Here is a 24,586-nt window from a genome sequence, read left to right on the forward strand (position 1 = left end):
TGTCCAATTCTATAAATAGCTAAGTGATAACACAGAATCACAGATAGCTTTGAATTATAATCAGACTCTTGCTATCTCTTGGGAACAAGCATCTTCAAATCTTCAATTTACGGTATGAAACTGATTTATGCAGATTTGCACCTGCATGATCTCATAAGCCATACAGCTTATAGCTATAATGTCTCATAGCTTTCTCAACATCAATCCTATAACAACTCATAGCTAAGATGTGAATATCAGCATTAGGGCATTGCATACCAAATTCTATCATGAGCAACACCCGCAAACATATCAGTTCCACTTGTTGATTGTGACTAGGTAGAATGCGGATTCCAATTGCCTTAAGGCAACATTGGAATCCGCCAAGGGCTGGGCCCTTCTCTCCCTTCTCACACGCCACTCTTAGGGCTGGGCCCTCTCTCTCACGCCAACATAAAATAGGGCAGACCCTATCCTCACACCACTTGATGTCGCTTTATAAAAACATGCTAAGGAATAATAATAAATAAAATAAAGGTTATTTTATGCTAAGCCGACTTTAGAGGTTTATACCTAGAGGAAGATATATATATGAGTTCATCAAATGAAGTAAATACAATTTTCATACACACATACAATGCGATCTGCTCTGATCCTAAATGTGATCTGCCCTCCTACACTTGGCAAATCTGCTCCTTGGTGAACTGCAAGAACATTTAGCTACATGCTGCTTCAGCCTATCGAAGTTATCTTCTGCTGGTGGATGTCTTGATCATCTACAACTAGGGCATCACTCTACATCACCTTGGCAACTTGTTGTTTGGATAGCAATCAGAGATAAGTGTTGTAATCAGAATATTGTATTTAAGGCATAATCAGATCTGAGGATCTTTCTTGCTGGGTTTTTCCTCCTAGGAGGTTTTCCCAGGGTACTTGTGTGTTGTGTGTTCATTTTGTTCATTTCTTAACTTTTACTTAATTCTGGAAATTCCTAAGTACTAACAGCAATTCATATAATCTGGAAATTAAGTTAAATTCCTATTTTCTGAGTATTGAATTAATCTAAAAGGCTAAACTCAACACCAATGTAAAACAAAGCTCTTGCAATGTGTAATGAAATTACTTGCACATGAGAAGAATATAATAGAAAATATGCTACAAATATTTGATAATAATAATCCACTTTGAGAGGTTAAAACTCCAAATGTCTTCAATAAAAACAGAATTCACAATATGATGCTTAACTAGTACTTACTACCTTCTATATAGGCATCATTAGGTAACACTAGAACTCTAATCTCAATGAGACTGACTTAGCGTACCACAATTATACTAACAGACTCACAATAAATTTAAGGATTATGTGGCTCATACTAGGATATCACAAATCTCAATACAATAAATAGGTTATTGGTGAAGCATGCCCCCCCACTCACCCTCCTCCCCAATTTCATTCACACAACTGTTGTCCTCAATGCTAGTCAGTTGTGGATACTTCTACCCAAAATCATCACTTTCCCATACAGTATCTTCAACCAGTATACTCTTCCACTTAATGAGATACTCTATGATTGTTCTCATACTCAGTTTCTTTGTGTGTGTTTGGAGAATTAATTCTAGATCCAAAATGATTCTTCCCCCTTCATCAAGCTGTAACATTGTCTATGCTGAAATCTGTTGTCCAATAACCCACTTCAAACAAAAGATGTGAAAAACTATATGTCTTTTGTTGTTGGAGGTAGCACAAGGTTATAAGCTACACTGCCAATCTTTTGCAAAATCTGATCAGACCCACAACATTTAGGTTATAGCTTGTTATTTTTCTTTTGTTACTTTAGGGACATTTGCTTATATGGTTGCAACCTCAAGAAATTCCAATCACCTACTTCAAAGTCCTTTCATTACAGAGTTGGTCAGCCTAATGTTTTATTCTATTTTTTGCCATGGCCAAATTCTCCTACCAAAAAGTACATATCCCAAGCCTTGGTGTAGCCTTCAATGATAATTGATGGATGGGAGGTAGTATCTATACAATGTCATAAATGGGAACATTTTTTACAAATTATGAACTGTTATACCACCATTCTACTAATGATAGCCAAGCCACCTATTGACACTTCCTATCCAAGTGAAACAATGTAGATATCCCTCCAAGCATTTGGCAACTACCTCAATTTGCTCATTTGACTAAGAATGATATAAAAAGCTACAAGCTAGTTGAAAACCTAAACAAGACAATAGATCTGTTCAAAAAATACTAGTGAATATAGGATAATAATCACTTACAGAAACCTTTGGGGTACCATGTCATTTCTAAATATTCTCTATAAATGCTTTGGCCAGTTTACTTGCTGTAAAATAATGGGATAGAGCACAAAAATGGGCATATTTGGTGAGCCTATCCACCACTACCATGATGACATTCTTCCCTTCGAATTTTGGCAGACCTATGAAGAAATTTATGGAAAGCTCTTCCCATCACTAGATAGGAATAATCAAGGGTTGCAAAAGACCAAGTGTCTTGACTGTCTCACCTTTATTTCTTTGACATTCTAGACATTCTGCCACAAATTTTTGAGCATCCCCTTTAAGCCCTTCCCAAAAGAAATCCTACTTGATTTGCTGATGTCTTCAAAAATATTAAGTGAACCTTGACTAGCGAACCATGTAGCTTGTATAGAATCTTTTCTTTGAGGGTGGAATTCTTGCATAGATATAGTTTCTTTATACCATAGGGTGTCTTTCTTCTAACAAAAGTTATCTGCGCTACTCAAGTCATTCTAGTCTCACTTATTTAACTCAATCTATTTGTAACAATCAAATCACATACAACAACACCTCATCCTTGCTATCCTTTCTAGATAGAGCATCACCCACTATATTCTCCTGTTCTCTATTATAAATGATCTCAAAGTCATATACAAACATCTTCTCAACCTGTTTTTGTTGTTCTTTAGAGGATAATCACTACTATAAAAATATTTTAGGCTATCATGATGTGTTTAGACTTTTAAGTGTCTATCCATCAAGTATGGCCTCAATTGTTTAACTAAATGATGAATAGCTTGAGTTTCCTTCTGACAAATAAATTTGAGTTGATTTTTATCTTCAATCAATAACTTTCAAAAGCAATGGGCCTAACTTCTTGCACAAATGCTCCTATTCCACTTCTTGAAGCATCACACTCTACAACAGAAGTTTTGGTGAAATTTGGAGTGGTACACATAGCCTCCTTTGACTCTCAAATGTGTGATCATCTCATTCCACTTGAAAGCATCCATTTTCAAAAGTGTTGCCATGAGTGCTACTATGTTGTCATAATTCTTTACAAATCTTCTATGGTAACCCCTCAAGTTCTTAATGGATTTAGAAACCAACCACTCCACCTTAGCCTTGATTTTGTTGGGATCAACCTTGACTCCTTCATGAGATACAATGTGCAACAAATACTCTAACTCTTTGAGTCCTAAAAGCTCACTTAGAAGATTTAGCACAAAGTTGTTACTGGAGAATATGTAATGCCTAATCAACATGATGCAAATGTTCCTCCCATGTTTTGCTATAAATCAATACATCATCAAAGAACATTAATACAAGCTTCCTCACAAATGGCTTAAAAATGCAATTCATCAAACTTCAAAAAGTAGAAGAAGCATTTGTAAGACCAAATGGCATTATGAAAAAACTCATAACAACCCTCATGGGTCCTAAATGTTGTCTTGGGAGCATCTTTCTTAATTCTAATTAACCTTACCTAAGAGTAAGTTTTGTAAAAAAACATGGCTTCATTTAGTTCAACAAGTTATCAATAAATGGAATAGGAAACATATTTTTGATGTTGAGCTTGTTGAGATCAGAATAGTCAAAAGACATGTGACAGGTGTCATCCTTCTTCCATACCATCACCACCAAAGAGAAATAAGCACTTTGACTATGACAAATCATACCTGCTTCCAACATCTCATGTACAATTTTCTCAATTTCACTTTTTTGCATATATGGGTACCTATAAGGTCTATTTTTTGGTGTTTGTCTCCCTTAGTAGGTGAATGGCTTGATACAAATCTCTTTGAGGCAATCCCTTTGGCATATTTCCAAGAAATCGAGTGTCTATTTAGATTTTTTGAGGATCTAGTGGTGCAAGAGCATTGCACATCTAATGAAAATAATTGTGCCACAATCAAATCTACAATCAATTTTTTGCATCTTTTGCATCCGCTCAGAGCTTACCATTTGTGTAGACTTTGCACACAACCCACACAATTGAAATGTCCTACCTTCTAAATAAATACACAAGAATAAGTCTTGGAAATTCATCTCTATTGTTTCCAAGGTGTAAAGGTGAAAAATGGGATTCGCTAGTCTAAACATGCAAGCTAGGAATCAATACCATTTTACAACCAAATTACATGATATTAAGGTGAAAGAAATTCAATAAGTTCGACCTCAAAAATATTGGAAAGGGGCTGAGCACAAATTGGATTCACTTCACCTTGTTGGAGTTGAAATTGATTATGAAAGTGTATGAATTCGGGCTAAATGGTGTGAAATTGATAATGATCAGCATAAACAGACAATCTTAGAACTGATATGCAGACATCAAGTACAGATCTGGAAATGGGAAGCAACGAGGAACCTGTATGTGAAACCTGAGCTTGAAAATGCGAGACAATGGAGCTACGTGACCTTGTCCCAAAGTTATCAAAGGCAGATATCCGAAACAAATTCAGGATCAAGATGTCGTTCTAAGTATCTCCTTGCAATTTCATTAGAAAAGTGTTGGACAATGAGGCTAGGCGACCTTGTCCTACATTTTTCGCTTCTACAAAATCTAGTTCTGTTTGTCTCAGTCTGCACTTTCTGGATATATATTTGTTCTCTCCATAATATGTCACTTGTGCACACAAAAGAGGAAAATGTTGTTGGGTTGATAGGGATTTACCTAGCTCAAACTCTGGGTGGAATTTATCCCATGATGAATGAAATAGAAAGCGTGCCTTTAGGGGTAGAGGCCAGATCTAGAATTGAAATGTTATACCTTTATGAATCTCCTGTGTCTTTAAGTCTTCATGAAAAGGTGGTTGTCATATAGGAATGCATAGATGTCTTCACAAGAATTTGATCATGGATGCCATCTTGAATGCTTGAAATTTGAATACTTGACATCTCCTTCAATTTTCTAATGATGCTTGATTGCTTGCTCCCTTGAATTTGAATTGTGGAGTGAATTTCCTTGAGAGATGTTTCAAATGAGAGGATAAGACTTGCTTTTATACCTATCCTCATGAAACGTGTTGAAAACTACAAAAAAGGCCGACATCGCAAATCAATTCCTACTCAACTGTTTATGATCGTTAGAGGGTTCAAATTTGGGCCGTTCTGGTTTGGACAAGGGTGCTAGGGGCCATTGTCCAAGAGGACAAGGGCACTTGTCTAGACCATTTGGATTGAACAAAGGTCTAGAGATCAGAGCAGAGAATCACATTCATAGATTTGGCACTGGTGTGAGCAGAATTGGGCAATATGTCATGCCTCCGCTCTAAAAAGATAAAATGATAAAATGAAAACAGATCTAAAAACCAACCTGGTTAAAGGCAACAAAATAATAAATATAATAAATAAAATAAAATGCAACTATTGGATGCCCCTTCAAGAGCTGACCTTGTAAAAAGAAATCAAAATAATTTTTAGTTTATTTTTAACCTCAATAAGAGAGCCAACCCCCATAGAAAGGTGTGCCTACCCTAGGGCAAGGGTTTTTAATTAATCAAAAAATATATAATAATAAATAAATAATAATTCTTCAAGCTGGCCGATGTGTTTCAAAAGGTCACAACTTTTGGCATGTATGGGGTATAAAAGGAAGGTCTTTGGAGGTCATTCATCAGGGGTTTCGATTGCACGTCTCTTCCATTTAGAGCAGACTAAATGAAGAAAGAGGAGCAGAGATAGAACAGAATAAAGAGTCAGATCAGAAATTTGAATACTGCAAATCGGTAATAAACATCAGCCACCAGAGCAGAGAATCGAACATCAGCAAAGATATTTCATTCACAGCAGATCTGGTTAAATAGCAACATATCAAATTCTTGTGGGTAGGAAAGTAAGTGCAAGGAGGAGACAATCAATCATCCAGCAGAAGTACTCATATAGCAGAGACAATTAAACAAACAGCAGAAGCAATTCGGGGTTATCCTATCATACATGTACAGATCAGAAGCAATGAAGAATCAGGCTCTAATAGTTGACCTGGGAGGAGATTTTTAGACAAGATCTGAGTGTAAATTATAGCAGATTCCTGAAGGAGATTTATGTGCAGAAATGAAGATTATTATAGCAGACTTATGAGCAGATATGTAGCAGATTTGTGAGCAGAATTTAAGGATTATGGCAGTAATCAAACCAGAATTACATTTGCATCGGCAAATGCAATCATATCTACAGCAAGGCGATATGTTATAATCTATTAGATTACTGTGGTATTAATAAGTAATATTCCATATATATATATATATATATATATATATATATATATATCATGTGGAAAGAAGGAAGGGAAGGAGGGGGAACGGTGAAAGATTCCTCACTCGATATGGCGCCTCGTAAAGATGGTTAAAGACCACAAGGCCGCCTCATCATGATGATTGTAAGCAACCCCAAAAGTCCGACTTATTGTAAGCACTGTCAATGGGTGTCTAAAAGTCCAACCACTGTCAATGGGCATCTAAAAGTCCGACCAGCTCTAGGTCATTTCCACTTAACATCAAAAGGGTCTGGCCCAAGGCTAGGAAATGACGATTATGCTGCTGTATCAATGCTTGAGCAATAAAGATGAGGTTGCTTTCATGAAGGAAGGTAAGAATGATTTGAATGTCTGATCAAACAAATGACTAAGGTCGATGAAGAAATGAAGAAATAAAGGTGATCAAGAAGGAAGTTATCACTTCTACTTAACAACCAAAAGTCCGACCACTGTCAGTGCCCTATCAAAAGTCCAAACACTGTCAATGCTCATCTAAAAGTCCGACCACTTCCAGTTGGTGTCCAAAAGACCAAACTTCCTATGCCCCATCAAAAGTCCACCCATCTAGATGTTACTTCCAATCCATGGCTTAGAAATCTAATGAGTAATAACAGGTCTCAGACCTGAAACCAATGGAAATCAGACCTGATTGCAAGCAAATTTTATCAGCAGACTACCATTTCCAGATTTGAATTATTGATTAGTGATGCACTAGGGGTATGAAAGGTTGCTTTATTATCATGATTTTTTTTTGTCTCCTTTCAGGTTTTGATGCAAGGAAAGAAGGCTGAGAAAGATGAACATTCAGAGAGACGTCAAGGAATTTAGCATGTGCAAGACAAGGAATCAAGTGCAAAAGGACTCTACTAAGGCGAAGACCCTCAAGGATGGCATGAAGAGGATTTCACAATGATGCAATGGAGGACCCTTCATCACCAGGTGAAGGTCAACATCATCAATGAGCAGGTACAATAGATAAAATGACAAAAGAAGAACAAGAACAATACATTCAAGGTAGAGAAAGACATCTCACCAGCTTGTGAAGATGACGGATTCTAAGGTTGAAAGATGAAACACATCATAGGTCGGAATTCCCCAGTATGATGATGGATGCAAAGAGAAAGAGCTCAAGCACATCAAGACATTCACATTGATAAATGTGAGAGAAGGACGTCTGTTGGCGGCAATATTGTACACGGAAATAAAACTAGTTAATTAAGTTGTAATTGTGTTGGTTAGTTGGCAACCGAGGGGTGGCAGTTGCGGTGCGACGGTTGGCGCTCGCACCCCTCCGCATCTTTATATACTTCGTAATGTAACTTGTAAAAGAATGATTATGAATGGAATAACATCTGATATATTGCATCTGATATCTATGGCATTAGTATTCTGCATTACGTGTTTTAACTGTGTGCTTTAAGTTATTCACCCGAGAGGGCAAACATTTGGCGCCGTTGCCTAGACGTACTCGGGAACGAAAGACGCGGATGGCGCACGGACGCGATGGGCCTACCCATCGGTGAGATGAACCTAGAGGCCGACGACGCGCCCACAAAACAATTAGCGAAGGGGAAATTGAACCCTGTAATAATCCCGACACAATGTTGAGATAAATTGTGGCCGAAAGGAAAAATAATAAAAGTTTTTTTTTTGTACATGGCGTGTGCTTGCTATGTACGGAAGTGATTTATGCCCAATGTATTAAATAAAGATAGAAAAAAGAAAAAGAAACGAACGAGTGGGAAGTCGCGCAAAGGGCCTTGATTCTGGAGCAACAAGTAGAACGAAGGCGTAGGCTAAGGCAGCTTGCCGAGGGACGACCGGCCGAGGGGTTGCTCGAAGGGAACCCAGGAGGTGTCACGAAGGTTGCGGAGGCAGAGATAGACAGAGAGAAGTACACTCTCTACACTGTCGTAGGGTTGCCCGAAGGGAACCTAGGAGTCACAGAGGGTGCTGAAGGCGACCTCTACAGTTCGCCTGAATACCACCACCGTAGGGTAAGAAGTCACGAAGAGTTGGTGGAACAAACAAGGTAAAATCTAAACTTGATTGACGCTACCAGAGACCTACTAAAGAATTTGTCCATTTCGGAGGACAACCGGAGGGAGACGACCGAAGGTGATGGTACGGCCAACGGTGCCAAGGGAGCACAAGGGTACCGTAAGAGAGGTAATTTGTTCGGTTCGGGGTCAACAACCTTCTCCGGAGGACCCACGAGTGGAGGGTCAAGTGCAGGAGGCGGAGGCAAAGGATCACCAAGTACAAGCACACAAGGCACTAGAGGAGCGAGACCGAGCGGTGGGATGGCCAGTAAACAGAAGTTGCCGAAGTTCAACGGCGAGGGGAAGGAAGATCTCGTCCGCCATTGTCGAACGTGCGAAACCATATGGTCAGCGAACGGTGTTACTGACCAAAACGAATGGGTAACACAATTCCCAACAACTTTAAGGGGAGTGGCCATAGACTAGTACTCAGACATGGATAAGGCCAAAGTCGGCACATGGCCCGACCTGAAGAAGGAGTTTGGGATAGAGTTCCACCTCCTGAGAGATGACAACGAAATAGTCACTGAGATCTATGGAACGAAGCAAAACAAGAACGAGACTATCCGAGCCTATAGTCGGCGACTGAAGGAACTATTGGGAAAAATGGAGAGTCAACCAGCAGATGGGTTGAAAAAGCGATGGTTCGTGGAGGGACTAAAGCATTCCCTCCGAAAGAAGATGAAAATCGTTCCACCTACATCGTACGAAGACGCATACAATAGAGCGATGGATCTCAAGAGCGAGACCAAGACATCGAAGAAAAAGAAGAAGGATAGCTCATCCGAGGAGGATGACTCGTCACAGGAAAGCAGCCACGACATCGAGGCTGGCAAACGGGTGCAAGCGCTCCAGAAAGACATGGAGCAAATGAGGAGGGAATTCAAAACAATGAAAAGCACCGGTCGGACCAAAGGGGACATATGGTGCACTGAGTGCAAAGAGGAGGGGCACACAAAGGGTACTTGCCCGAAGAAGGCATTCTGCGAGATTTGCCAAGTGATGGGACACTCCACCAAGGAGTGCCCATACAACATGAAAACCCGAAGTACGCAAATGAGCCAAGTGTTATTCACAGAGCAGGCCACAACATCCGCACCAGCGGGTACGGCCCAGCAAACCAATACAACGGCATCATCTGGAGGTTACCGGGACAACAGACGCGGTGGCGGAAGGAATAGCGACAATAACAATAACGGAAGCCGTATCCAGTATGATGCCAAGGGCCGGCCAATTATCCAATGTAGGGCCTGTAATCAGTGGGGGCACTTTGCCCGTGATTGCACAAAGGAAGCCACCCCTCAGCACCTTTGTCGATGGTGTGGGCCAGGCGACCATGAGGACGCAAATTGCCCACAAGCAGGGGTTAATCTCCTCAACATTGAAAAGGCTGAGAAGACTGGTGAGAAAGAAGTACTAGCAATCACCCGCGCCCAGACGAAAAAAGCCACTTATCTCGACCCCCGTATGGATAAGGAGAGATTACGGGAGGCAAAGGCCAATATTGAATGAGAGATGATAGCCGAACGACGGGACAACGAGGTGGCGAGTACATCATCCCGTACAGAAGCGGAAAATAACATCATTGGGCAAGTACTGCAGATGGAAGTACCTATAAGGGTAAAGGACCTTCTAGAAACAATGCCACAGTTACGAACCGCCATTTTTAATTCCATACAAACCACTGCGCAGGCACCTTTGCATGCCACACGAGCGGAAGTTCCGGTCAACCCCTCGACTGACCCAATGTTGTTGGCCTTAAATAGTGGTCGGCATTCTGCTATAGCAGAGATGGGAATTCTCGGGGCTATCCTCAAAGACACCATCGTGGACGGAGGTTCGGAGGTGAATGTACTACCAAAGGATACATGGAAGAAGCTGGGGAAGCCAACACTATGGTCGCCCACGTTCAACTTGGTAGGTGCAGACCAGCATGACATCAAGCCACTCGGCACCCTGATGGCCCAGCCGGTCACCATCAGCATGCAACCTTTCATACTAGATTTTGTGGTAATCCCACTCAAGAAGAAGGGGTACGACGCCATCTTAGGCAGAGGGTGGTTGGTTATAGCAAAGGTGAACCACGACTGGAAAAAGAACACCCTTTCTATGGAGAAAGGGGGGCAGAAGTACACCATTGATCTGAGGACCCAGGTTGTTGACAAGGAACTGGCATTATCTTCGGAATCGGAGGGTGAAGGAAAATGCTACCCGAGGGACAAAGGACGGGGCTGCAGGGAGCCCAACGACGAAGGGATTCTCAAACTAGGAGAATGCTCTGAGGATGAGACAGGGTCATTAAACGGGCTCGTCCACTGGCAGATGGAGGATTACGAAATGTTCCAGAGCTACAGGCTCGAAGTAGAGGAACCAGAGCAAATAACAGAGGAGGCGTACTGCAAGAATACATAGAATATTGGAAGGGAGACGCCCCAAACCTCGGTGACGTAGAGAATCCGAAGATCAATTGTGTCGGCAACGATTGGAACCTTGTGTGGAAGGCCGCAGCTTTCAAAATCTTTATTATTCTTCTTCTTCTTATGTACGTGTTGACGTGTATTTTGTACACTATCAAACACAGAATAAAATACCTAAAGGTACCTTATCCTCTCTTGAGTAAAGCCTCCGAATGCTGAAGATGTCGCGAAAAGGATCAATCGGGATGACTTCAAGGTTCTTGTATGTAGGGTCTCTACGTGTGGATAAGCTCTCTGTGGTATGATGTGATTTGCTGGAATCACAAGGGGACTTACATTTGATGATTGAACGTCTGATCTGCTTTGGATATTGCTGGAACACAGGCTCTTACTAGCTTAGACTTGAAAAAAAAAAGGAAAAAAAGACAAGGGCGAGGAGAGGATCTAATCCTAATACTAAGGAATGTAGGAGCAATGATTGATCTTCGATGAAATTCTAACTAAGTCTTGTTTTGACATCGCTGGACCATCTCCACAAGGCTAGTGCGATCTTCAAAGGAAAGCTTTATGATGTTCAAATCATCACTGCAGGCATAGACACCATCAGGTTGATGCATATCAATGAAGAAGCGACAATTGAAGTTAAGCTTAAGCTGAATGATTCCAGTTGACTACACAAGGCAAGTCTGCAATCAACAAACTGCTAGTAGTATGGATATACGAATTCCACCATCAATCAAGCACATTTCTTCCACTCATCTAATCATAAAATCAAACATGAGAAGTATAGAGACCATGCAAATTGTCGAATCGACCCATAAATTTCACCATTTCCTCAATGAAGTTACAAGTCTTTTACAACAACATCTTGGCAACAATCTTTGCCTTCTCTCTCTACTCTACTCTAATTGCTATTCTATCAACTAGCTAATCACCTTCTAACTACTCTCTATCTGTCTTCTAACTGCTTCCAACTATTTTCTAACTATTTTACAAAATGAAGAGTCGGGGTTTATATAGTGCCCATAATACAATTCGATGGCTGAGATCAATTCGAGATCAATGGCCAAGATTTTACAATGAAAACCCTAATTAGGGTTTGTTACAACCATTACATAACATTTAATGCTCGACCAATGAAATAATTGTATTGCCTGGACACATGTCCTCTCTAGAAAATTCCACCAATGGATAGTTGGGGTAGGTACATCGGAGTTTGTGCCACCTTCCATGAGTTAGGTACATTGAATCTGGACATGCTGAGGTGGACCACACTGACTGGAGGAGTGATGACTGGGATGCCACCTCATCTAACACTTGTAACTTGGTAGATATTCAACTTGATGTTGTTGAGAAGCTATCTTTAATTAACTCTTCTGAAATTATCTGCTTCTTCAACGAACCCTTTGCTCTGACTTCTTGTGTCCTTGATTTGCAGGATGATGATGTACCTTTCCTTGGAATGCTGGATTGGAAGAGGTCGCCCTTATCTTGATGATGCTGGATCGAAGAAGGTCGTCCTTGTCGATGCTAGACTGGAGGAGGTCGCCCTTGTCCTTGCTTGATCGTCCTTGATGAGAACCCGCCGACTTGTAGATCTTTCGAGCTTGAGAGTCGCCATCTTGATACCTACACAACATTTCACAATTAATAATATATCTTGAAGTGTAGAAATTAGGATTCAAAAGGAAGATTTAAGATTTTAATTAGGAAACTTCATGATAAATCTTGAGTTATCATTTCCTAATTTAGGATTTTCAAAACAAAACGCAAAATTTAAATCTTCAAAAAAAATGGTGCCAAGGTGATTACGCCATACCTCCACTTGGGAATTAATTCTAAAAAATGATGCAAAAATAAGATGAATTTGCTAGGCAAAATGTAGATCAAAGCTCTCCCTTGGATAAAATGCACCTCCTTTAGCTTGGAAAAGAACTCCACCTTCCTCTTCAAAAATCTGGAAATTCGCCTTCAAATACCTTCAAAACATCTGGAATTTATCCTCCAATCTAGCAAGAAATACGCCTCTCCAATAGCCTTCAAGATGAATTTCGCCTTCCTTAGTCTCCACACTTGGTAGAAATTCGCTCCACACAAGCTAGATTTCGCACCTCCTTCCTTGCTTCTCCAAATTGCACTTGAAACAATGAGTGAATGATTTGAATAATGAAAAACACACCCCAAATATATAGAGCGCTCACCATTTCACCTCCCCATAGGCCGACTTGATGAAAATAGGCCAAAAAATAAATAAAACTAAAAAGGAAGAGGCCGACTTAATTAAGCAATAAAAAATGATACCTCAAGCGCTCTTCTTTTAAATTTTAAATTAATAATAATTAATTTCGAAATGCCTCAATTAATTAAAAAAAAACGATTTTCCAAGGCTCAAAATTAATTATTAAATGCTATGCGCTTTTCATTAAATGCCAATTTAATTAGAATTTTTTAAAATATTTCGAAGTTTTTTGGCGAACTTGGCATCTAGTGCGATTTGCTAAAATAAGGCAAAAAATAATGAATTTTGATAACTTCGCTCTGGTCCCTTGGAGAGGGACAGGAGCGCCTTTTCACTTTTGTCCTCAATCCTTCATTTTTTAATTGCCAATTCACGTTATGGGGCTAGCAATGATCCCTTTCGTCCCTTCAGTGCATGTTCAACTCGTTTTTTGCAAGGCAAAATTGATGTTCTAGAGATTTTCGCCCTGGTCCTTCAGTGAGGGGCAGGAGCGAATTTTGTCTTCTAGGCCAAAATGCTTCACTTTTCACCATGAAATGTCTTGGCTAAGGAAGATATCATCTTGTTACACGCCATGAATAAGAGTTCAAGTCTAAGAAAGGTCTAAAAATGTGTATATAAAGAAAATCGCTCTGGTCCCTTGGTGAGGGACAGGAGCGCTTTTACCTTTGTAGACAAAAACTCCATCATTTCATTGTCTTTGATCAAGTCTGGATGCTCTATCATGCTCATTTCGTCCTTCACCATGCCTTTGATGTTTCAATCTGACCAAACAAGGCCAGGAATGACCCAAATAAGCTTTTTCGCCCTGGACCCTTGGTGAGGGACAGGAGTGCTTTGCCTTGGTCCCTTGGAGAGGAACAGGAGCGAAATTCGCTCTGGATCCTCAGTGAAGGACAGGAGCGAAATTTGACTTTTTGAACTCTCTATCAGGATAATTTTTATGGAATATAACACTTAAGTATAAGAAAATGTCACTTATACTTTAAGTTATATTCCATATATACTTTCAAGATGTTTGAGAGTGGTTTCAGACCTCCAGGAGTTATATTGCAAAATCTAGTTTTTTGAGGTTTTTCAGTTTCTAGACTTAGTCAAATTCAGGATCAGGACATTCCAGACTTAGCCAAATTTCAGGATCAGGACTTTCAGACTAGCCAAATTTCAGGATCAGGACTTTCAAACTAGCAGGACCTGCTATCCTATTGATCTCCCCGACAGCACTCAAAATGCAAAGGCTAACTAACAAAACCCTAAAAGACCTAGAAAACAAACCCTAAAAAGCAAAAAGCAAGGGTCCCCATTTGCAATGGGGCGATGTGTGAAATGGTTACAACAGTATGGGAAGGAGACCATGGTCCCTGTAGAATTTGTGGTTCCAGGTCTTCGGATGGCCATTGAAAGTAGATTGGCCACCAAAGGATCCAAATTGAAACCCTACCACGCGAAGCGCGTAGGGGACCCGAGAGGCCGGACGGACACCCGAGAGCCCAGAGGGGGACCCGAGAGCCCAAAGGGGGACTCGAGAGGCTGGGCAGGCGACTCAAGAGGCACAGGACCACAGCAAGAGACTCTCGGGCAAGGAAAACCGAGAAGAATGAAGGGCGATCCCAGAGACAGGGGACCCGAGCCGACGACTCTCTAGACAACTAAATTAGGAGATCAAAAAAAAAAAACGTACGGTCGTACGACAGGCGACCATACGGTCAAAAAAATTGGAAAAAAAAAATCCGTACTACTGTACGGGTCCGTACGGAAGTTGACCGTACGACTTTAAAAAAAGAGAGAAAGGCAAAGTGCACCGTGCGGTGGCACCGTGGGTCCACCGTGCAGTGGCACCGCGGGTCCACCGTGCATTGGCACCGCGTGGTCACCGTACGGTGGCACCGCGGGTCCACTGTGCGGTGGCACCGCGTGGTCACCATCCGGTGGCACCGTGGGGTCATCGTGCAATGGTACCGTGTGCCCACCGTACGGTGGCACCATGTGTCCACCGCATGGTGGCACCGTGCGGTGGCTATTTTAACCCGCACAATAGAAGAGGTGAACAAAGGAAAATAAATAAAGAGGGAAACAACATGGAGGAAGGAGATTGCACACACCCGCACGCCAAGTACACCGCACAAACAAACACAGCCGTACGGTGGAGGGATATTGACCGCACGGGAAGCGTCCGTACGCTGGAGGTGTGTCCGTACGGTAAGGAGGTTGTTGACCGTATGAGGAGGTTGTATGGCCGGGGTGCCATCGGGGACATTACAGTGGAAAAAAAAAAAAAACGACGACCAGATTGAAAAATCATTCGATGACATATGGAGCCAGGACGCTGAAAATATTAGAGTGGAGAAGAAGGGTTTTTACACCTTAAAATATCACAGAAATGATGTGCGCCATGGACTTTCGTATGGTTCTGAGGGTTGTAAACAGGGAGCGCACTTGGGGCATCTTTATATACTTCGGAATGTAACTTGTAAAAGAACGATTATGAATGGAATAACATTTGATATATTGCATCTGATATCTATGGCATTAGTATTCTGCATTAGGTGTTTTATCTGTGTGCTTTAAGTTATTCACCCGAGAGGGCAAACAACATCACACCATGAAGGCAGCGAAAGCAAAGACGCTATAGGGCAAAGAGTAGAGATCAAATCAGGCAAGAAGAAGGAATGCTAAGGACAAAATCCATACATTCAAGGTGATTGCAATGGATGAGAGGTTAAAATCAGAATGAAGGTGAACGCAAAGCACTACAACGTGAGAGATGAATGCAAGAGCAAGCATAAGAGATGAAGTGCTAAAGGAAGGAATTTTACAACTATCTTGAATTTCATCCGAAAATCCAAGAATCATCACCAGTACATCAAGAAATTTCCCAATGCATGAAAGAGAATTGGAGAAGATGATCAAGTCAGGCAAGATGATGCAATTCATCATCTCATTTCCTCCATCATCACTGCAAGCGCTTGGAAATGTTAAGTATCAAGACATATGCCTCAATCACCTACAACTTGTGATGAGTTACAAGGCATGCAAGTAGTTGAGGTGGTGCCCAGTCATCACCACCTCACCCTACACATCATTCCAATTCAAGACGTCCAGATTCAATGCATATGACTTATCCAACGAGGAGGATAACTATCACATGTGGGCACAAAGTCCGATGTACCTACCCTCATCAATCACTAGTTAATCATTCAAAGAAGGCCGTGTCCTACAAAATGTAATTTTATCATTGGTCAAGCATTAAATGCTACGTAATGGGTGTAACAAACCCTAATTAGGGTTTCTATCTTGTAATCTTGGCCATTGATTGTGAATCAATCTAAGCCACTCATTGTAAAGAGCTATCTATATAAGGCTCAATTTTCTCATTTGTGAGGGTTAATGGTTAATAGTTCAATGGCAGTTAGCAATTAGAAGTAAAGGAGAAGGCAAAAATTGTTGCCAAGCTTGTAAATAAACATCCTTTTCATTGAAGATACGGTGGAATGCATTGTTTCTTTTACATAATTGCATGGTTTCATGTTGGATCTTCATGTTAGATGATGGTAATTAGATGGATGGAAGATTATTGTGGATGATTAATGGTGGAATTCTTATGTTCATACTACTAGTATTTTGTTGATTGTTGAACTCATTTATCCAAGCTTAACTTCTATTGCTACTTATTAATTGATATGCATCCTCTTGATGGTGTCTATGTCAAATATCATATGCTTACCTCAGAAGATCGCACTAAACTTTGTGGAGTTGTTGCTTTTGCATGGCAAAGCAAAGTTTAGTTGAATTTCACTAAGTCATTCATAGACTCTTACATTCCTAGGATTAGACTAGCTTCCTAAACCCTCACCCTTTTTATCATTTTTTTTAAGTTAAGTGAATTTCCACGTTCCAACAGCACATCATACACATTGAGTCTATCCAAGAGCACGTCAAGACCTGACATTCGGAACCTTGGAGTCATCCCATTTGATCACGCAATTTAGCACTTAGGAGGATATTGTTCAAGAGAGGATAGAATACTTAGTATTTTATTTTGTGTTGCATAGTGCATAAAAAACGTATAAACAAAATTGGCACTAGGAGGGGATGACAGTAAATACATGAATGCGAACTCTTGAACAAGTGAATTCAGTGGAAGATAAGTGAAGAGACATCCTCAACACTCAACAGAATTATCATAGGAGGAAGGAAAGAACATTGGGTCATCAGTTGGACTTGCAAAAGAAAGGAAGTAGTTTACGCAGCTAGTGTGAAGTCCCTTACTAGATCTGAATGCAAATACATTTGTATTCCCAAAATATAGTGTTGTACTATTTCATTAAACTGGTTGATTTCGAGTTGTCTATGATTTCTTTCAACAATGTATTCCATACATCTAAGGTTTTCAATCAATCGTATATTCCATGCAACTATGATTTTGACTCAATAGTATGACCCATGCATATAAACTAACTTTCATGCCTTATTTAACCAACATAACCTTGATTGAATAATCAATGTTTAATTTCATATAAAAGAACACTACAAGTGCACCTGTTGGTTCGCAACTGTATTGCCAGACTTTTGTTGTGGTCTCCCCGGAAGCGTCACCTCTTGCTCATAGGTTGATAGCGTGTGGAACTCAACACCATTTTTTTTTGCTTCCCTCTGATCCTTAATCGCATGGCCAACAACTACGATCTGGTTACTGGATACAATCACGTGCTCCGTTTGATGACTCCCGATATTGATTCAAGCCACAGGTTCTGATGGTGAAGATGTCTTCATCCCGCGTTCTGGAAACATTCCGTCACTGCAATCGATAGCCACAACTCGGGTTATATCATCTATCTTATTTATGTTCTGGAAGCCTTCGGCACGTATGCACGGCAATCACAAGTCATGTGTATCGTAAATCTCCCTCCCGATACCATAGTAGACATTCGCACTTGTGCGGAGTTCCCGACGTCGTGCTTTGGAAATGCTCTCTATCTCGGACAAGGGTTGGTGCAAATATTCAGAGTCTTTACGCTACTGCAGTGAACTTTGGTATTCGCTAGACGAACTGTGTTCCACTGCTCACATCTCCCATCGCCACCAATAGGCCAGGTTTTTCCTGACGAAAGGGGATTCAATCTTCCATGGTTGATATCGTGTAGATAATCAACTCCTATCTCTGGTTTGATAATGTTTATAACATTCTACTCCCCCTCCTCGAGGCTATCATCCATCCTTTTATTACATCAGGCAGTTGGAATTCCCGTAATAGTTAGACACTATTTACAGCGCTAATCAAAAGATATAAGTTAATGTCTTTTACTCATAGAGCAAGAGTATATTAATTATTTATATAAACGAATGGAAGGATTCATATAATATAATTAATATATATTTTTTTTTTATACAATTTTCAATCATTTGTTAGGGGACATGACAGCTAGAACCAGTTGAGCTTTCAAAGTCATATTGGAGATTTGCTAGATCTCTCTTATTCAAAAAACCAAAAAAGGTGAAAAACCAAAAAAATTAGAAAAAATCAAAAAATCAGAAAATTCCAAAAGAAAAGATTTCTCAATGGAGCAGCAGCAGTTTCACAATGATCAGCAAGTTGATATCTCTCAACTTTGGTGGTCATTGAATGCACAGCTTCATCCAAGCAGTTTGTCCGAGTTTGCATCGTCTAGGAAGTGTAGAATCCATGAGACAAATGAACATGATGAGTTGCATTGTTTGACATTCTTGTCAAGAATTGACCTAGCACAACAAGGGAAAATCTTCTTTTGGTATATAGCTAAGCCGGAGGAGTTCATCAATAGGAAATATGGTTGCAGCTATTGTGGTGGCAATAGGAAGTCAAAAGGGTAGTTCATTGCTCACTTAAGGAAAATTTATTACGGTTGCAACTATTGTGGTTGCAACTATTGTGGTGGCAATAGAAAAATCTTCTTGCTCACTTAAGGAAAACAATGCCACTGTCAGGAATGATGGTTGCCACCACAATAGACAAATGGTTTGATCAGTTAATCAAGCAGATGTGCAATTGTCTAGTACTTGCACAAGGGACAAAATGTCATGTGGGTGTAGATGGCAGCAACAGAGTGGGTGCAGTGATAGAGCGGAAGTCAAAAGGGTAGTTCAGCAGGTGGCAACCTGACAGTGGCAATGTTTTCCTTAAGTGAGCATAGTCGTTCATTGTCCCTAACAGCAATCTGCAATGCTCCTTTGGCAGTGACTGTTTCTATGTCTATTCACATTACTTACAAGCATCTTGTTACTCCCTTTGGGCACGTGATTTTGGGTTTCTCTAATGACAAATTGTTTACCCTTTGGGCACTTGCAACTATTCAGATTCGCAAGCACTTTGTTTTCCTATGTTGGGCAATCATCCTTTCACCTTCCCACATCTGTGCATATCATCTGTTGGGCAATCATTTCCCCTGTTCTAGGTGATGCCATTTTTCTCTGCCCTAGCCATGATTGCTGCTATCGCTTTGAACAGTGATGGTTGAAGGCCACAAGCTGATTTCCTGTGAGTTGAGCATCAGTTAGCCTGTTGGGCAGCACCCATTGATTCCCTGGCCAGCATGGTTATTGAAAAGATAGAAGGACAAAGCAAAGAGTTAAAGAAGAGAGGCTCCTAATTTTAAAGGTGTGTGAAGCCATCATTACGACCCTTGGGCCCTTGGCCAATGCCAGAGTTGGTGAGCTGGCTGTCTATGCAAGCCAGAGCCATTTGGGCTAACGGTGCTAAAGGGGCTTGGCTGAGCTTTGCTTGACCCGGCTGGCAGAGAATGTCAGAGCCATGGGAGGCTTTTTAGGCAAAGCTTGGAACCATTAGGCTTGCATATTAGAGATGGTTGGAACCATGCTCTAGGCTTGCCTATTAGAGATTGTTGGAGCCATGCATATAGGCTGACAAGTTGGCAGAGACTGGTTAGTTGACAGGGTGTTGATGGAAGGTAGAGGTATCCTGCCACAAGTGTGGAGCGACCTTCCAGCATCCCATTGAGTGCCAATGTTGTCTTGTTGGACAACGGTAACAACTCAATTACAATAGAGGTTGCATATTGAGCCAATGGGGCTGCTGCAAGTGTGGACAGCAAATACATTTCAAGGAGTTTGGTGGTATAAGTCCTTCATGCAGAGCTATAAGTCCATCTTTTCTGACTACAAATGTTGTGGTCCTTCATCGCACACTTCTGTCAGTGTAGCTCATGTTCTCTTCGGGATAGCATGCAGGTATATTTGTAAGCCCATCGAGGCAATGTGACACTTTCTGCAGTTTAGTGGCATAAGAGCGCTGCTCATTCTTCCAGGAGTTTTCTGCCCATTTGAGGGCTTCTCCAGAATTAATCGTCTTGGCATTTTGTGTGTGCAATTGCAAGAATGTTTATTTCTGCATTTTGAGTTGTTCTCTGTATTAGCCCTTGATTGCACGTCATGGCATGTGACATACATTATAGACCTTGTATTGAGGCACTCATTTGAATCCACATGCTGATGTGCCAGAGTGTGGCATGCCTGCCCCTGATTATGGATCAGTTTATCTCATTGTTGGTAAACAGATTTGTCACTGCGAATTCACCTTCAAAATTGACCTTGTTTGCCCGAAGAGCAGTGACAACCGTTCCCACAGTTGGGGAGATTATGGTGAAGCCACAATCTTCCTCTGCGTTTGAGAGGGGCAGCTCCCTCATATGATGGGGGTATTCGGGATTTTTGTGTACTTTTTAACGGAAAGTACAAAAAGGAGACAAAACTAAACTAAAGAAAGGTGAATAACAGAAACCCCAATGGCAGACATATGAACACCAAATGAGATTCCACAACTAATAATGATTACAAAGGGGGTTTGAGCACAAAATTGGTTTTTGATATGCAATGATGAAGAAATAAAGCTAACAAATCTTGACATATGGAAAGATAAGTTATTTTTACACATCAAACTCAAGATACCAGGAAGTGATTGTGTTTCATTACATCAATTGCATAGATTGCTGATAATTCACGTGGGCACAAAAAGGAATCACCAATTTAACATATGAAGAAAATTAGTAATGACAACTTAGAAGAACATCAAGAACATACGAACTTGAAAGCTTTCTTTATTGTCTTTGTGAGATTATACAATCTCATAAACCTCTTTGTACATAGTGTAAAATCAAAATTCATTACAAGATCCTCTAACAATTTTTGCAGAGTTTCCCCTCTCTAAGAATCTCCCCCCACCCTCCGCCCTTTAAAAATGAAAATAGCCTCGTATTTATAGGCATTTGAGAGAACAACTACCTTGTAACCACTTAGTCTAACTACTTAGGACAACTACCTGGGTAATCCACTTAGGATAACTACATAAGCCAATGCTTAGAATAACTAGCTTTTTGAAGAAAAGTTAGGATTTACCTAACTTTTACAAAGCTCAATCCAAAAAGATAACTTTAGTTACAGTAGGTGACTTAAGTCAATTTTACAAAAAGAAACAACTTCAAACTTGTGACTTTGATGAAAACCAAGTTATTGGTTCTGTTGTATCACTTGTCCACCATGAACCCTTGATTGTGTACCCAATAATCTATATTGAGATTATTTCCTTCAATTCCATTGAGCTAACTTGGGCAAGAAAGAAAATCCATCCGATGTCCAGAGATTTAATCTCACCACTTGACACAGGCTACATGCTAGCAAAAGTTTTCAAAACTTGGCACTATACCTACCACATCTCCATTTAAAACCTCCTTTCGCTTCCTTGGCTTTAACATGGTATGTTTACGCATCCTCTTCACATATCCCATTGCCATCCAACTTCATCATTATTTTCCTTCTTTCATTTGGCACTATGTTTCTATGAACAATACTGAATTTGTGAAATTAAGATGCATAGTGAAACAACACCTTTACATCTAGAAGCACGCGTATATTGGAGGACTTGAAACTATATTCACAAGACATAAATTCCATTCACATTTCTAGTGCATTCTAGTTTTAAATGGCATAAATGTAATTCTTCCTTTCCATGTCATTTTCAGCTTCCCATTGAATCCAATTGTTGCCCTTTGAGAACTTTCAATTCAAAAGAACTCATCATCCTTCATACTTTGATAAATTTCCATGCATAGGCATTATAAGGTCGAGGGTCAATTCACAATGTACTTTGATGGTAATTGATACCTTTTCATTTCATTCCTTGAGATGACATCCCTTCACGGCTTTCTGTCAAACAATTCAGCCACTGTTTATGACTCCACATTTTACATGTACACCAGCCAGAGTAGTTGCAGTTGTAACATCTGGTAAAATCCTTCTATCTTTCGTGCTTTGATGGATATTTGTAGCCTGCCCTGTAGTCATTACATTTGATGAAACATCGTTTTGAGACATTCTGTGTAACATCTCACATGTTGTTTTGTGCTCTCAGAGATTGCGTACACGATGGCCATAGTATCCCAAACCATAATATCTGATAAAAGCCCAATATGATGAATGCTTCAATAAATGTCCACAACCTGTTCCAAAGCTCTCATTTTGGTACAAACAATGAGTATGTTTGCAAAGGTTTTCCAATTCTTCTCTTAGGCCTACCAATTGCATTTGTTTCAAATATACCAGATCCATTTTGCACATATCTTGCAATTATTGCATTCCATGTGAAGACATCTTTCCGAATCAGTTCTTGTGCCTTGACCATGCTTCGACGTTTGGCAGGCATGACTATTAGAGCATTTTCCAACTATAAACGTGACAAAATTCATAATGTGCTCTCCATTACTTGTAAATGTGGTAAAATTGATTTTAAGCCTATCGATTGCTTTTTTGCTTCAAAGTTTCTAAAGCTTTTTAGTTTTTTGAGAAATATATTTTGTGTGCTCCCTGTTGTCATTGTGTTCCTTGAGACGGCATCTGTCTGATGCACTGTGTCAAACACTTAACATGATGCTTTGATGGATGTTTATTCGATGTTCCAAAGTTCCTACTTTGGCACGCAGGTAGAGAGTTGGCAGAGGCATGGGTGAATTTGGCTTTATGCTTGCCGATTGCATTTGCTTGAGAATTTCTAAAGCTTTTTTTAACAAAATCTATCTTCTACCAAAAACCACGACCACTTCTGTCGAACACCCATCTGTATATGTTGCAGTCGATACTTTCCTTGAGGTGACATCTTTATGATATTTTTCTTTTGAACATTTCAACATCTCATTTCATTTAATTCCTTGAGATGACGTCTCTTTGAGCATTTGGTGGGTTTTAATGGATTGTATGACTTGTTCCAAATCTTCCATTTAGGCACAGAGGTGATGGTGCTGGATATCATCATGGAACATGGTATTACACTAGTCTCTTGCATTTGCTCGAGAACTACAAACTTGTTTGACAAATGCATTTCGTGCATAACCTGCAATCTTCGCATCCCATGAGAAGACATCTCTTTAATGCATTATGTTAGACATCTCACGTGCCTTGAAGGTTTCTAAAGCCTTTTCAATAAATCCAGTTTTGTGCATTCTGCCCATTATTGTGCCATGAAGTGATGTGTTTTTGAGGCTTCTGTAAAACAGTACTCGTGCATGTAGATGTGATCTAACACTGCATTCTATGAGATGACGTCTCATTGATGCATTCTGTCAACTAGTTCAAGCACTTGTCTATGTTTCCATTGCCTCGCAGACATAATGAAAATATCTGACACGAATCCCAAATTCATTACAATTTGGTAGACGTTCATATGCTGTTTTAGAATTTTCAGTTCATCCATTTCTTGTAGATGCCACGGCTTGCACTCATAGCATGTTATGAGACCACATTTCTTTGAGGCATTGTACAAACAATTCTCGAGCATCTTCTATGCCTGGCATGAGATGCACTTGCTTGAAAGTTTCTAAAGCATTTTCGCCAAGTTCATTTTGCCTATGATCACGACATGTAGTTTGTAGAATAAGTAGTTATAATAACTACTTTCTTTGAGCCATCGGGTAGTTACAATAAGTGCCTTCCCCTAGCGATCGGCAACTTTCTCTTCTTTTCAAAACCTCCGACTTAGCCAACACTATATCCATCAACATATCAAAGTTGTTTTGGAATTTTATCGGTGATTTTTGAAAGCGCCACAACTTGCCAATGAGTTGATGGGTAGTTATAATAAGTTGATCAGTCTCTTTGCCAGTTTTCACAATTTATTGAAATGGCCGATTGAAGTTAGTAGTCCACTTGCTATTGATTTTTTAATAAACTTAGCCAACTTCTCTAAATTGTTGATGAATAACCAATTGGCTATATCGGTTACTTTGGAAACTTACATAACTCACCGATAGATCATTTAATGGCAACTTTGAAGACCAAGACATTGACTTTTGTAACCATTCGTGCTCATTCACCGCCAACTTGATTTAGTGTAAGAATTTTGTAA

General features: G+C 40.2%; 1 protein-coding gene across 1 annotated transcript in view; it reads right to left on the reverse strand.

Annotated features, from left to right (window-relative positions):
• LOC131032755 (uncharacterized) overlaps positions 1–24,586 on the reverse strand; it is a 29,117-nt gene that overhangs the window by 1,350 nt on the left and 3,181 nt on the right. The gene's annotated exons all lie outside the window — the stretch shown is intronic.

This window comes from Cryptomeria japonica, chromosome 5, assembly GCF_030272615.1.
Source record: "Cryptomeria japonica chromosome 5, Sugi_1.0, whole genome shotgun sequence".
NCBI lineage: Eukaryota > Viridiplantae > Streptophyta > Pinopsida > Cupressales > Cupressaceae > Cryptomeria > Cryptomeria japonica.